A 13,312-nucleotide genomic window follows, 5' to 3' on the forward strand; every position below is an offset into this window, starting at 1 on the left:
ACGTGACTTATATGGCAGCTCTCGTCGTTATGCTACATCTCTAGAGAGCAGGAGAGTGCAGCAGGGGAGAGAAGCACAGCAATGCAATATGTCTCGTATTAGGAAAGTTTGAGCTATTGGTATTGTAAAGGACACATTTTTTATGTATGTGCTTGTTTTTAAAATAGCGAAATAATAGCTTTGTTATTTACAATGCCAATCGTTTTATCTTTCGCAAATGTGACACCTATTGTAACACAATATGTGTTGTGAGGGTGAGTGAGGGTGAGGTGTTGAGGGTGAGGGGTTGAGGGTGAGGCGTTGAGGGTGAGTGAGGGTGAGTGAGGGTGAGGGGGTGAGGGGTTGAGGGTGAGTGAGGGTGAGGGGGTGAGGGGTTGAGGGTGAGTGAGGGTGAGGTGTTGAGGGTGAGTGAGGGTGAGGGTGAGTGAGGGTGAGGCAGTGAGGGTGAGTGAGAGTGAGGGTGAGTGAGGGGTTGAGGGTGAAGTGTTGAGGGTGAGTGAGGGTGAGGGTGAGGGGTTGAGGGTGAGTGAGGGTGAGGGGTTGAGGGTGAGTGAGGGTGAGTGAGGGTGAGTGAGGGTGAGTGAGGGTGAGGGTGAGGGGTTGAGGGTGAGGGGTCGAGGGTGAGGGGTTGAGGGTGAGTGAGGGTGAGGGGTTGAGGGTGAGGGGTTGAGGGTGAGTGAGGGTGAGGGGTTGAGGGTGAGTGAGGGTGAGGGGTTGAGGGTGAGTGAGGATGAGTGAGAGTGAGGGTGAGTGAGGGGTTGAGGGTGAGGGGTTGAGGGTGAGTGAGGGGTTGAGGGTGAGTGAGGGTGAGGGTGAGTGAGGGTGAGGGGTTGAGGGTGAGTGAGGGTGAGGGTGAGTGAGGGTGAGGGAGGGTGAGGGGTTGAGGGTGAGTGAGGGTGAGGGGTTGAGGGTGAGTGAGGGTGAGGGGTGGCCAACATCGCTATCCTCGTTAAACCAGTTGGCTCATCAGTCTTTGTCAACAGTGCGCCTTGTTGAGTAAGCAGGTCCAGTTGATTTATAGGAACAATACCAAGACTACAACTCCCAGAACCTACTGGGGCGTCAGATGAAAGCCTAGGATGAGAAACGTGACGTCCCACAGACATGCAGCGAAGGTGGCACGTTAGAGACAGTTAACCACGGAACATTCCTTGTTTCCACCGCATTAAGCATCCAGAAACCGCAGCTTATCCCGAGGGAGCATTCGACCTGCTGACTGGTGCAGCATTTGTGTGAGGACAGCAAACTCATTGGTAAATCTATGCTCACCAGATTTGTCCACAGTTCCTGATAAAAGCGTTTCGCTGGGTTGGGAAAAGATAGTGGTGACAAAACAAGGGGGCGCGGTGGGGGGGGGGGGGGGGGCAGTAGAGGGATTTAGCCTGCAAGGATGAGAATCCTAAATATGAGATCGGGTAGCGGAAAACGTCTATATATGACCATTCTCCATAGGTAAATGCTCCACGAAGATGAGCACAACGTCCGTGTAGGTGGCGTGTCCTTGAGAGCGCTGTCTGTGAATACATAAAGGGAGACTGGGGTAAGATCCCATGTTTAAGCAAGAAAAAATTAAAATATGGCACCGTAAAAGTTACAGTTAAAAATTAACAGAGTGCCAGCAGACTCACTTAATGGTCGACAAGTATCTGTATCACTGTTCTACGCGTCACAGCGCCGTCTATGAATACATAAAGGGAGACTGGGGTAAGCTCCCATGTTTAAGCAAGAAAAAATAAATAATGGTGCCGTAGACGTTACTGTTAACATTCACAGAGTGCCAGTAGACTTACTTGATGGTCGACAAGTATCTGTATCACCGTTCTGAGCATTCCGTGTGTGGAACCCAAACTGGAAGCGGAAGTGATTAAGTAGTCACCTGCCGTGACTAGAGTAATGGCCCGCATCAAAACAGCTGAAACGTAAACCTCGCTGTGGGTTTGCCTCAGTGAATGTTGCTGAGGGCGTGACATAGTATGCTTACTTAATAGAAATAAAGACGTGCATGGAAGGGTTGTTGTGTAAAGGTCAGATGTTGGTAAAGAAGGGAAGCCTGAGTCCCAATTAAAGTAGAAAGGGAACCTATAAATTCGACATATAGGAAGTGGATTTTAACTTGGTGAAAGAATATTAATTTGTGTGCCAGCATTAGAAAGAAACAAAATGTGAAGATTAACATGAGGCAACATTTTGGATGTAACGGGCTGAAAACACATATTTGGACACAAATCGGATCATTCAGGATTGAAAGTACAGCCCCATCATGAGAATCGAATCTATACAGAATCTACGCCGATATCGGACATGTTAACATAGAGCTGTTGGTAAATCTTGAAAATCTTGGTATTATGCATAGAAATTCGTACACAGTTCAAATCGCAAGGATACAAATTAGAAAACTTCTCTATCTAATAATCCTTTCTTAATTCTCCATAATACAAATTACATTTGGTGTGCACAAAATGGTCTAAGCAAGGTCTTGGTTTTTGTGAAGTTAGACGTGACATGGCAGGCAGGGGAGGGGGCGGAGCGGGAGTGTGGGAGGAGTGCGGGAACAGACGGCGAGGGGAGGAGAGTAGGAGGAGGAGAGTAGGGGAGCTGTGGGGAGGGGGAGGAGAAATGCGACGCGACATGGCAGGCAGGGGAGAGGGCGGAGCGGGGGTGTGGGAGGAGTGCGGGAACAGACGGCGAGGGGAGGAGAGTAGGAGGAGGAGAGTAGGGGAGCTGTGGGGAGGGGGGAGGAGAAATGCGACGCGACATGGCAGGCAGGGGAGGGGGCGGAGCGGGGGTGTGGGAGGAGTGCGGGAACAGACGGCGAGGGGAGGAGAGTAGGAGTAGGAGAGTAGGGGAGGCACGGCCTAGCGGCCGTTCAATCAAGAAGTGAGGGGGCGGGAGAGTAGGCAAGGCAGGCGGCTGGGGGCATGTGCACGCGCTTTTAAGCTCAATGCGCATGCGCATTGAGCTTAAAAGTCACGGGCACTGCAAGGAATCGCCACGATTCCTTGCAAGTTGGATAAAGAGTGGATAAGCCCCCATAGTCTCGCTTGCTCGATGCGCATGCGCATCGACAGGCGAGACCTAAAAATGCGAGACCAATTGCATTGCCAATGCTTGTTTATCTTGGTTGTATTGGGTCCAGCGCTCCCTTGCCTGCCCTCGGCGCTTTAATACAGAGATGTTCAATGCCAGCTTCGCACTCTTGTTGGCACTGTAGATGGATGGAAGCGAGGGCGTGATTGATGCCATGGTCTATCATTTCTTCTGTATCTGTCTGACTGCACAGGTAAAACCATATACCTTCAATTCGTTTAGCCCCTATATTGAATACAATTCAGAACATGATTTTTAGTCAGTATTGCCTTTTGAACAGCAAATACATTGGGAGTATATGATTTTATCTGTTCTGCAGTCATCAATAACAGTTTACTACCGAAGTAAAATGAAGCACCTAGTCACTTTCTTTTCTAGATATATTCTTGAACTCATCTTTAGTATGTATTTTGTAAAAAGTGTTTCCGCCCGGTTTCGAACCGGGGACCTTTCGCGTGTGAGGCGAACGTGATAACCACTACACTACGGAAACTGACATGGACAGGAGCACGGGCCTTTTGTACACATTGCAGTCCAGCGCTCCTGGTATCTGCTGAAAAGTTCTGCTTATAACTCTTAGCTTCAGAAGTCATTTCCAAATCTGTTATCGCTATGTGTATTCGCTGTCTTTCTTTGCAATCTGAGTTTTTGCTCCTGTCCCGCTACAGCAAAAAACTTACTAAGCCTTTTTCTTCGTGAAAAACAAATATTTTATTCTGACTATTTATGATCAAGCTAACATTTCGCTAGGATTAGTAAGTGCATTGCTCACTTTCGGGGACACCTCGGCTCCGAGTCAGCCGGCGGCAGGTGCATGGGGGGTGTGGGGCTGACCGACCCTTCATGTTTCCAGCGCCCTGAGGCTTCTCAGCCGAGATCCGGGCGCTACAAACCCCGAGCCCGGGCTGAGCCTCAGCTGCGGGGGCAGAGCTTGGCTCAGTGGGTAGGGTGACCAACCGTCCGTAAATTTCACGGACAGTCCGTAATTTCGGCCGTCTGTCCGTTGTCCGTGAAGGATTCTTTGACGGACGCCATTTGTCCGTAATTTTAACTGGTCGCACAACCGGCACAGCTGGCCCCCACCTCCCTTCTTGCCTGCGATACTGCTGAGGTCGGGTGTAACAGATTCCAAGGCAGTACAAAAGCTCAGATACCCATCAGCATTGGCGAGGCACAGAGGGATGGCAACCCTCACACCTTCAGCCCTTGATGAGCTGTTAAGAGGTGCTGAAGGTGACAGAGGGAGGGGCGGCAGCGGCAGGAGCAGGGGCATCCATTCACATGCAAACAGCACTGAATGCGTCTTGTATACAACCATTTCTTGGAATATATCATTCTTACCCCACTGGAGTAGATTACACTGCTGGTTAGACAGAGCGTGCAATTTAAAGCTGTCCGCATGGTGCGTCAGGCATGCAATGGAAGTGGCCCCACATTTTTAAGCAGTACATTTTACAAAACATGCTCTGTAGAGATTCTGCTAAGGCAATGTTACTTCTGACTTTTAATGATTAAGTGACAGTGCAATCAACACTGCAATGGTTACATTTTGGTGAATAAACTGTGCAAGAAATTAAAACCATCACTGTTTACAAAGTTGTGCTAGTGTGGTCCAGATGGCTGCAGTCGAGTTTGCTTTAATATGACTGCGACAAGAGATTCCTCATGAAATAATGATGTACTTAGTAAATACTATTTTGTACAGCACTCAGCTGCCTTTATAGCTAGATTTGTGCCGTTACAAACATTGTCTGTCAATATGTATTGGCAAAGTAAGAAGGTCTGGCTTGTAAATTAATGTGGCCCTTCGTTGATGGTGTGCGAGTGCGGGTAGAGTATTGTAGATGGATGACTCAATTATAGAATGAGTCAAAAAGTGGATGAATTAATGCACAGGTCCATATATGTTTGATGAGTGACACAGTAACTAAATTCCACAATCAATGAAGAGGCACTCTTGTAAGCCAGACATACTGGTTTTGCCAATGTTATTTTTACCAGGTGACCATACTTGTACTATTACCAAATATCTGCCTCCCTTCAACAATGGTCACTGACTTGCTCTTATGTAACATTGTGATTTAATATTAAAGCCTTTACACATCCTCCAGGAGCATTTTAAACATAAGGTGATGTGGGTGTGGAACAATGGGAAGCACTGTGGACGAAATTTGCTTGCCAAGCGCAGTGCTTTTCAAGAATGTCTTAAGTCCATGTTTGTGTCCTTCCTCTGAGCCCCATGCCTGGTCAGCATGCTCGCCTGTTTGAGATCTGACCTGGGAGATTTTAACTCTGCAGACCTGAAAGTCAAACAACCAGTTTACAATTTACGTTATGTTGCCATGCTATTTATTGTGCAGCAAATTTCTAGCATGTTTTCCTCATATATTCAAGATTTCTGATGATCAACGAATTACAGCAACAATTATCTAAGCAGCCATGCTGGCAGGAATGAGCACCCCCTACTGAGCCCCATTGTAAGAGGGATTTCCAGAAACTGCACCCTGGTCTCCTCTTTTGAACCCGCCTCCCAGGAGTCACAAGGACAGAAGATTTGAAGTTTGGTGGAGGGGCATTAAATGGAACACAGATCGGGATAGCCAATCATTTTAACCTTGCCCCATGGCGTATGTCCCCAGGAAGAAGCAAGTCATGAGGAAGAGTAGCCAAGCAACAGGGCCACTAGAGATAGTATATACCAGCTTTCATTAAAAAGAAGGTTATGGCACTTGCATAGAGGCAAAAGCTCTGAAATGAATTGTTCCCATCTTCTCAGTACATCATGGTGCGCTTGCCTTTGTGCTGCTTGTTTGTTCATTTACTGGACCCCTCTCTGCCCAGGCCTGTACTCTTCTCTTGCCTGCTCATTCTTCCCAATCGCCATGTGTCAGGGCATGCTTCATTCAATTTCAATAAACTCTATCGTTTAAGTAATTAAGCATTTTACTGCAATCCTTTTTATTGTGCAGATGTAGATAAAACAGAAGTAGTCAATAGCATGGGTTGGAAAAGCCACTTGTTCAGTAGACTCAGAATGCGGTATATCCAGTCAAAGTGCTCCATGATTTAGAAGGGTCATTCAAAGTGTGTTAATATCTACACTCCATGTAGCTACTGCCTCCTCTTACCAGGCTATGAAGCTGCATGTGATTGAACTTTAAAGCCAAGCTGACCAAGCTCATGCACTTCGTTAATTGAACAAGGAAGCACTTGTGTGAGACATTCCCTTTCTGCCTAGGGTTCCAAACATCCTAGAACCGGCCCTGATTACACCGAGGCAGCACAGGGTTCACTTCACAGAGCCTAATTACTGTCACTAAATTGTAAATAAACCTTGAAAGGGTGAATGGATGAATGAAAGATTGAATATATGGATAATGGGAGGGGATGGATGGATGGATTGATGAGTGAGTGGAAGGATGGAAGAGAGAAAACGGAAATAGCTGGATGTATGGGTGGAAGGGTAGCTGGATGGGTAAAAGGGTGGATGGATGAGTGAAAGGATGGATGAGTGAAAAGGTGGATGATGAGTGAGTGGGTGGATGGATGAGTGAAATGATGGATTCATTGATGAATTGATAAGTGAAAGGGCGAATGGATGGACGGATGAATGAAAGGGTGGATGTAAGGATGGATGAGTGAGTGAAAGGGAAGGTAGATGGACAAAATGATTAATAGACCAGTGAAGGAGTGAAAGGATAAATGGATGAGAGAAAGGATGGATGAGTGATAGGGTCAATGGATGGATTCATGAGCGGATAAGTAGATAGATGGATGGATAGGAGGGTGGGTGGATGGATGGATGGATTGAAGGAAGGATGGCTAAGTGAAAGAGTCGATGGAGAGAGAAAGGGAGGTTGATGGATGACTGAAAGGGTGGATGGGTGGAAGGATCAGTGACTGGGTGGATGGATGAGTAGGTGAAAGGATGGCTGGATGGGTGAAAGGGTAAATGGCTGGATGGATTAGTGAATGGATGGATGGGTAGAAGAGTGGATGGATGAGTGTACAGATGGATAGGGTGAAAGGGCGGATGGATGGATAATAGATGGATGAGTGAAAGGATGGATGAAGGGATGGATGAGTGAAATGAAAGATGGAAGGATACATGATGGATAGGTTTGCAAATGGCTGAATATGTCTAGATATGGCTGGGCTTACTTATATACAATTGCGCGACCTCTGATGTGTCTGTAAAACTTATCCAATTGTCCTGAAGTTTTGTCCTGAATTTTGACCTCCTGTCCTGAATTTGTGTCCTGAATTTTGATCCTTTGTCCTGAATTTTTATACTCACCGTCCTGAATTTGCACCAATGCCAGTTGGTCACCCTATCAGTGGGGGACTCTGGATCTTGTCTCCTTTTCTGTGAATCCCCCTCAGAACCTGGTTCTTCGTCTTCAGTTTTGTTGTTCAGTTTGATAAACATGAGACCCCGAAACTGGAGGCAGCCAATGTGTGCAGGGGCTGTGAGGATTGACCGCACCCCGCAACTGTGCAGCCCTGAACCCCGCTCTACCGCGATCTGCCGCCCTGACTCAACTTTCCAGGAACGCTGCAAAGAAAAAAAGATTTCCCCCACAGAAACAAGATGATATTTTTACACAGTATCCCGAGTGTTGGGTGTGGGGGAGTGAATTACGGAGCTGTGTCCAGAGCCGAGCCCACAGTCGAGGCTCTCGGTATTCAGGAGTCATCCTTAGAAACATCTCTGAACCCCACCAGCTCCCTGGACAGGAAGTCTTTTTAACGGCAAAGACGGAAATCCTAAGAGAATCAAACAAGCTGTCATTTTATCAGCTGGGAACCACGCCCCCCCGCGCACTGTTGTGCAAGTCAGGATGGCCGAGCGGTCTAAGGCGCTGCGTTCAGGTCGCAGTCTCCTCTGGAGGCGTGGGTTCGAATCCCACTTCTGACAGCATCAATTTTTGTGACCTGCAATTTTAGACTTGAATTCAGTGTTTTTTCCAAGCGCCGGCATTTCAGATAATGCAATGCATAACCTACTTTCGTAAATTAGCGCTAAATTCTATTTACTGTTGCTTGTTCTAAGTGCCAGCAGGGGGCTCTTGAAACAGTAAATCACAGACTCATATTCTTATCGACTTGAGAGACTGAAAAGTCAACACGCATTTGCAATGCAATAGGTCTCGCATTATGAAAGTTTGAGCTATTGGTCTTGTAAATGGCATTTTTTTATTTATGTGGTTTTTGAAAATAGCTAAATGAATAGCTTTGTCATTTACAATGCCAATAGTTATAACTTTCGCAAATGTGACACCTATAGCATTTATAATGCAACATGTTTTGTATTTACGTGACTTAGATGTATTGATATTACAAGTAACAATGGCTTTTACGTTTTTTAAAATAATTAATACTTAAATAAAAGTGATAGTAATTTATGATGGCAATAGCTTAAACTTTTGTAAATAACTTTTGTGAAGATTATGATCAGTGTATTTTATTGTGACGAAAATCCAAGAACAGAAGTGAAATATTAACATCTTTTTGTGACATTAGTAATAAAGCTTGAAACATTGAGAGAACATATTTGAACCAGTGATGCTGTGGTGGTGCTGAGTGATGCTGTGGTGGTGCTGTGGTAGTGCTGAATGATGCTGTGGTGGTGCAGAGTGGTGCTGTGGTGGTGTTGAGTGATAATGTGGTGGTGCTGAGTGATAATGTGGTGGTGCTGAGTGATAATGTGGTGGTGCTGAGTGGTGCTGTGAAGGTGCTGAGTGGTGCTGCTGAGTGATGTTGTGGTGGTGCTGAGTGGTGCTGTGGTGGTGCAGGGTGGTGCTGTGGTGGTGCTGAGTGGTGCTGTGGTGGTGCTGAGTGATAATGTGGTGGTGCTGAATGATAATGTGGTAGTGCTGAGTGATAATGTGGTGGTTCTGGGGTTGCGCTGAGTGATGCTGTGGTTGTGCTGAGTGATGCTGTGGTTGCACTGAGTGGTGCTATGGTGGTGCTGAGTGGTGCCGTGGTGGTGCTGAATGATGCTGTGCTGGTGCAGAGTGGTGCTGTGGTGGTGCTGAGTGATAATGTGGTGGTGCTGAGTGATAATGTGGTGGTGCTGAGTGATGCTTTGGTTGCACTGAGTGGTGCTGTGGCGGTGCTGAATGATGCTGTTGTGGTGCAGAGTGGTGCTGCTGAGTGATGTTGTGGTCGTGCTGGGTGATGCTGTGGTGGTGCTGGGTGGTGATGTGGGGGTGCTGAGTGGTGCCGTGGTGGTGCTGAGTGATAATGTGGTGGTGCTGAGTGATAATGTGGTGGTGCTGGGGTTGCGCTGAATGATGCTGTGGTGGTGCAGAGTGGTGCTGTGGTGGTGCTGAATGATAATGTGGTGGTGCTGAGTGGTGCTGTGGTGGTGCTGAGTGATAATGTGGTGGTGCTGAGTGGTGCTGTGGTGGTGCTGAGTGGTGCTGTGGTAGTGCTGTGGTGGTCCTGTGGTTGTGCTGAGTGATGCTGTGGTTGCGCTGATTGGTGCTGTGGTGGTGCTGTATGATGCTGTGGTGGTGCAGAGTGGTGCTGAGTGGTGCTGCTGAGTGATGTGGTGGTGCTGAGTGGTGCTGTGGTGGTGCTGAGTGGTGCGGAGTGATAATGTGGTGGTGCTGAGTGTTAATGTGGATGTGCTGAGTGGTGCTGTGGTGCTGCTGAGTGGTGCTGCTGAGTGATGTTGTGGTGGTGCTGAGTGGTGCTGTGGTGGTGCTGGGTGGTGCTGTGGTGGTGCTGAGTGGTGCTGTGTTCATGAGTGAACAAAGAAAGGATTGATTTTATGTGTGCAACTTTTCAATAGAACATAGTCATCATGAAAAAAACTGTACACGCCCGAACAGGGACTTGAACCCTGGACCCTCAGTTTAAAATACTGATGCTCTACCGACTGTGCTATCCGGGCTTCTGATGAGAGCTGAAATCACTAATTGTAATGTGAGATGTACTCCATCCTGTTCTTAGCCTAGCATATTTTATGAGTGATAGTCTTTATTTCAGAACACCTCCCACCATTTCCTTCCATAGATTTATCATGTTTTCCTTTTCAGGAGCTATCTGCATCACAGAAGCCACCCTGAGTCTCTTTTCTTGCCCTCTCTCTTTTGACACCTTCTCATGTGCTTCGCCTTTGATTCCACACCCTGCACCGAGAGAGAAGGGACAGGGCAGTGAAGGGCAGTACCGACTCGGCTGTGGTAGAGCCCTCATTCTGCCTTTAGTTGCTGCTCTGTTCTTATCTGTCCCCTCACTTCTAAAGTGCCTTATCTCTTCCCACCTTCGGATCCTCTCAGTCTCACCCTACTCTTCTCAGTTATTAAGCCACGCCCCCACTGCCCCTCCCCAAAAGCAGAATTGTGCAATAAAATATGGCCTTCGAGGAAAAATGTAATTGCGCCTTTGGATCCTCCCCGACCTTTGGTAGAAGCACCGGCCCTCCCCCAAATGAAAGTTTTATGTGCCTTTCCTACATACCAGTAAATGCACCCTAAAGAGCTGGCGTGTGTGCTATATATGTAAATATGTACTGAGTTACTAAGATTTTGTTTTGGGGATGCGCCACTTGGCGCAGCCATGACGCAAACTCCATCATATTGGGATTTACCAATACAGACAGTTCAAGGTTTGCATGGCTTTGCCCGGGGTTTTATCCCAAAAGTAACTCAGTGCAATGCATAGCGGCGCCTCGTGTTTCCTTGCATTGGGGGACATTACATGGATGAAGCCTGTGTGGTTCCGTAGTTTGAGGGTCCGTGGTTCGTAGATTCTGAACCCGTGTAATAAAGGTCGTCGGATATAGACGATTTTGGTATTAGCTGACCGCAAATCATGAGTGCGGTGTGTACGAGTGTTTTCTGTAACAATCGATCAATGAGAACACTACGTATTCAGGGATTTCGTTTGAACCCTCGGGTTCCATTTTGTGTACGGCAGCCATTTTGTGTGGTTGCCCTCACATAGTCCAATGACTATGGCCAATTGGGTCCTTGGGACACGTATACCTTAGCTGACTCTTATGTGACCTGGCCGAACTGACTCCCTTGCCTAAGGCTGACCTCGTTGAGCCAGTTCCTTGTTAAACAGCTGGTCGGATAGAGATCAAAGAGCAGGACATTGCTGAGTTTACGATACATGCACCCACCCTTCTATCTTGTTTCTCATCTGTTTCTGTTCTTTCCTTTATGGCCTAATCACTGATTTGGGTTGAGGTTATATGATGGGTTTGTCCGGCATGATCGAACAGGATATTGGAATGTGCTTGGTCATTTCTGGTGGGCAGGACAACGGAAAATGGGATTGTCGTCATGCGCTACTTTTGAAATGTCACATGCTCATTGGTCAGTTTGTATGTAATTGATGCTAGCCTGGAATGTGATTTCTGGCATAAAAGACCATGCTCCGCTCAATGAATTTGTGCAGTCTCTAGCGAACCACCCGTGTTGTGCTTCATAGATCTCTGTTCCTGGTTGCAGCCAATAAACTTTGGTCTTTGACGTCTATCAAGAAGAGTCCCGTGTCTCTGTTTTGCCGAGGCAGGGGAACCCGAAGACATCGAGCGTTATCCCTGGCGCTGCTGGGTTCTAAAACCCGGTTCTTCAGTTGGCGCCCAACGTGGGGCGACTTCAGCGGTACCGGTCCAAGCCCGAAGATCGTGAGGAGCTTCGTGTGGAAATTCTGGAGGAAGGCCTGCCACTTCATCGACCACTGTTTGTCGTCGTGGTCCGAAAGTCTTTGCTGTGAGGTTCCCCGCTTTCTGACGGCTACGAAGGACTGCTGCCCTGACTGTCGCCCTGTCTTGGAGCCATTAGACGATTTGTAGAGCAAGACAATAGACGGGTCTTCTGGTGACGCCATCGACATTTCAGTTAAGTATGAGTGGAGCGTCTCCCAGCCCTTAGTTTTGTTTTGGTATCCTTCGGGATCGCTTTGATTTGGTACCTGCAGGCCCCAAAGCCGAGGGACTCGTGTATTCACGAGACTATCGTTTTGAGATTTCCCTTGAAGTTTGAAGCTAGACTAGTGGGCGAAAATGCATGGTCTTAGCAGACTTGGAAAGATATTTGGTTTTGGTTTTACTAGGGATTCCCGATTGGAGGATTCGTGTCCGGTTCCTCCGATTGGAACTCCGACCTATGAGCTCTATGTAAAACATGGTGTGGGCCCCATGGGTTATAATGACATCTGGGTTAAATATACGAGAAAAGACGGTGTCCTACAGTGGCCCCGTTATGGTAGCTTTGAAAATGAGATTTTAGACAATCTCGAAGTTAAACTGTTCAAGAAGAAAGCCCGGCCGGCGATGTTTGACTCTTTCCGCTTATGGCGAAAGGAAGCCAAACAGAAAGAAATTAAGTTAGCAAAGAAGCATAAACATGAACGAGGTATGTCAATGGTGCAAGCTGCTATACAGTTTAGGGATAATGAAGAAGAACAGGAAAGCGAACAGATGCTTAGGCAGCATAAACTAGCGATAGATAAGTGCTACCCAGCTTTGCTAACTAAAAAGCAAGAAGAGAAGAAAGATCTTGTGAAAGATCCTTTAATGTCGCATCTATTGAGTTCACCACCCCCTTATGCACAGAATGCTACGGCACCACTGCCGCCAGTTGTAGTCGCGCAACCTCCGGTTGCTTTGCCACCTGCGATTCCTCCACAGCCAGCTCCTCTTCCGTTGGCTACTATTCCTTTGGTGCAGCCTTCTCAAGGGCTGCCAACTTTGCTACCTCCTTCGTCTCCTACTCCTACGTCTCTGTCCTGTGTACTTCTCCTGTTCCGACTTTGGCTTCCTCTCATATTGTTCCGTCTCCTCTTCTTTTGTCACCTTCCCCTTCTGCTCGACAGAGAATGACTGACGCTGTTGCTAGTATCTTTTCTCCTCTGTTGGGTTCATTGGGTATGTCTCCTGTCGAGCATAGACGATCGCGTAGTCAATTGCCTAATGTTGATGAACGGACAGTGTTGGATCTTATGGCACGTAAATGGATTACGTATCCTACGCAGTACGATCTTGGGGGTGTTATGGATGTTTTCCATAAATGGGAAGCACCGAAGCAACGGTACATTTTTGATATGATGTGTGCTTTCCTTTTTGAACAATGGGAAGATGAAGTGGGACAAACTCCGTCTGAGTTGTATTGTATACGTTCTGAGTTTGCGAAAGGGACTGGTGTGGGTATCGAGGTTGAGAAAGCAGTTGCGACGTTGTTGTCGTTTAGGAGTGAGTCTTTTT

The 13,312-nt window shown here is 47.3% G+C and overlaps 2 non-coding genes across 2 annotated transcripts; one reads left to right on the forward strand and one right to left on the reverse strand.

Moving 5' to 3' along the window:
• Window positions 1–3,507: 3,507 nt before the first annotated feature.
• Window positions 3,508–3,580, reverse strand: TRNAV-CAC (transfer RNA valine (anticodon CAC)). The gene has a single exon. It is a non-coding gene; the product is annotated as a tRNA-Val (tRNA).
• A 4,342-nt stretch (window positions 3,581–7,922) lies between these two features.
• TRNAL-CAG (transfer RNA leucine (anticodon CAG)) lies at window positions 7,923–8,005 on the forward strand. Its single transcript has one exon. It is a non-coding gene; the product is annotated as a tRNA-Leu (tRNA).
• Window positions 8,006–13,312: the final 5,307 nt, after the last annotated feature.

The sequence above is a fragment of the Lissotriton vulgaris genome, chromosome 1_1 (assembly GCF_964263255.1).
Source record: "Lissotriton vulgaris chromosome 1_1, aLisVul1.2, whole genome shotgun sequence".
In the NCBI taxonomy this organism is placed as follows: domain Eukaryota; kingdom Metazoa; phylum Chordata; class Amphibia; order Caudata; family Salamandridae; genus Lissotriton; species Lissotriton vulgaris.